Source organism: Mastomys coucha, unplaced genomic scaffold (assembly GCF_008632895.1).
Source record: "Mastomys coucha isolate ucsf_1 unplaced genomic scaffold, UCSF_Mcou_1 pScaffold18, whole genome shotgun sequence".
In the NCBI taxonomy this organism is placed as follows: domain Eukaryota; kingdom Metazoa; phylum Chordata; class Mammalia; order Rodentia; family Muridae; genus Mastomys; species Mastomys coucha.
The window spans coordinates 69,342,591-69,345,321 of record NW_022196900.1 but is presented as its reverse complement, the minus strand read 5'-3'; positions in this window follow the sequence as shown (position 1 = coordinate 69,345,321).

Here is a 2,731-nt window from a genome sequence, read left to right as displayed (position 1 = left end):
TCCCCCTCCCCCTCTCTTTCTCTCTCTCTCTCCCCGCCCCCCATAAGCTTCATACATGCCCTGGAGGTTACTTTAATGGGAATACAAAACACAAAGCATCCTTCCCACACCAGCAAGGAAGGAGCAGACAGCCAAGGGCCACCCCAAGCCCTCTGGGAAGCATACTCTTACCCCTATGTGCTCTCAGGGATTCACACCAGGACTTGACTCTTTACCAGACTCCCCCCAAGGTGTGGTACCACTTTTATTGAAGAAAGCATATATATTCTTTATTTTGCCTATAACCTCCCATAACATGGGAGAAAGTCATGAAGAAATTGAAGCATGGAAGTGACAGCTATGCAAGCCACTTCCTTAGTGACATTTGTAAAGGCAGGTCATAATGGAGACCTTAGACAAGCCAGTTCATTGCTCTGGTCCTCAGTTTCTCCATCTATAATATAAGGTTTTGAGCTAAAGACCACAATGATGGAACTAGAAAGATAGTGGTCTGAAGTGGAAAGTTTTGGTTTCTAAATGGATGTTCAACAGAATCTGGAAATAAAGCAAGTTCCTGACTGCTTCTTTTGACCCCCAAAACACAAGGAAGTTTCTATAAGGCTTGTTGTTGCTAACTACTCAGAAAAGCCTTATGCAAATGTTACTAGCGTGTGCTCCTGGGAGGCAGGTAACATTTGCAGGGCCTGGACACCTGTGTCCAGAAGGCAGGCTCCATCCTGATGCTTCAGATGCCTCCCTTGGCTAATTCTGGGATCCCAGACTGCCGGGTTCACCACGCTCCCCACTGGGACTTACCCAAGAAGCAGTTTTGATGCACTAGCATTGGCTGGGGAGACTTTAGGTTTCTATATTTCTGGGAACTCTCTAACACTGAAATTGGTGGTTCAAACCACTCCTGTCTGGGCATTTTAACCTGGGTAGAGGCTGAGAATCAAGTTTGTAAGGTTTCACTGAATGGATAAGCCAAGGCTAACCTCATTTCCATAAGACAAGGGACACTTAAAATGGTGCCCATATGGTGAATCATTTTGGCACAAATACTTGTTTTGGAGGCAGGCCCATGCATAGGTCAGTGGTGTATAGTATAGAAGCTCAGAGACTTCTGTCGTCTGGTCTCTTCACCCCTCCCATTTTTTTTTTCTAAATCAGTGTATGAAACAGGGATTGTACATTACTCCTCAAAGAATAGTTTATGGTTCATTTGTAACATTTACTGTCAGCGCCCTGTGCCAGATCCCACAGGTGTGGACCTGTTACAGTCCAGTGGAAGAGACCTCTGTGTAAATAACCATAATAACATGATACCTGCTCTGCCAGGGAAACACAGGGGTCAGAAGAGACCCTTGCTTTGTGCTGTGGGTTCCAGGAACTTGCAGAAGCAGTGCAGTACTGGCCTAAGCTCTGAAGACAAATAATCTGTGTTTGATATGGCTACTTGATTTACTGGTTGTATGTGACCTTGAACCAATGACTTAACCTCCTGGACCTTAAAGCATCAGTGATGAAGTAAAGAACAAATGAATTGATACTAGTAACTCTCACAATGTCTGGCATATAACAGATAGTATTTAAGTGATCCTTCTATTACCAAACAGCTCTTTATGATACCTGCACAGTAGCAGTCCTGTGCTGGGCAATACAAGTCATTGACCCCACTGTCAGGGACTTATTCCTTAAGCAAAACTAGAACACTCTTATCCAGGAAGAGTTCCAAAGGAGGGAATCTCTAGCACTGAGGGCACACAGGACAGAAGGGAGTGTGTGTGACAGTGTTAACTAATGTTAACCTACATGTGGATCTAAAGTAAATGGGAAGCAGCCAGGGAGGGGGGCTTGCCAGTGAATAAAAGCAGAGTGAGCTCAGGGCACATGTGGGGCCCCAGAAACCCATTCCTCTCCCTGTTATGTGTCTCTGGATAGTGACTCAGCTTTAGTTTTTATAACTGTAAGAAAGCATAATAGTGCCAAGCTCTCGGGGTGTGTCTGAGGATGATGTGGAAGGACAGTGCAGCCATCACGTTGGGCTTACTTAGGGATCCAACGCCAACTACTCCCACCCCCTCAGTAAAGAGCTGGCTTTGGTTCAGTAGCCATTGGGTACACACTTACAATGTGCCAGACACTGGGCTGTCTCTGGAAGTAAAGATCAATATATACTTTCTTGGCCTTTCAAAGTTACTAGATGAATTAGTGACCATTTTTAGTAGTCTGATGCCAGTATCTCTGTTCAAATCCAGTCAATATATTCACAGCTACAGTGTGTTGTATGCTGGTCATTTTGCTAGGTCTTGAGGATATGAAGTATTTCTGGTCCTTTGGGGGCTTTACAATGTGTCTGAGGAAGGAGGCTGTGCTGGTTTGAGTATGCTTGCCCCATGGAGTGGCACTATTAGGTGTGGTCTTGGAGTAGGTGTGTGTGTCACTGTGAGTGTGGGCTATAAGACCCTCATTCTAGATGCTTGGAAGCTAATCTTCTCCTAGTGGCCTTCAGATGAAGATAAAGAACTTTCAGCTCCTCCTGCACCAGGCTTGCCTGGATGCTACCATACTCCTGCCTTGATGATAATGGGCTGTACCTCTGAACCTGTAAGCCAGCCCCAATTAAATATCTTTGTAAGAGTTGCCTTGTCATGGTATCTGTTCACAGCAGTAAACCCTAACTAAGACAGAGGCCGTGAACTGAATTATGGTTCAGAAAGATGCAGCACTATGAAAGGGCAGCACCAGGCTG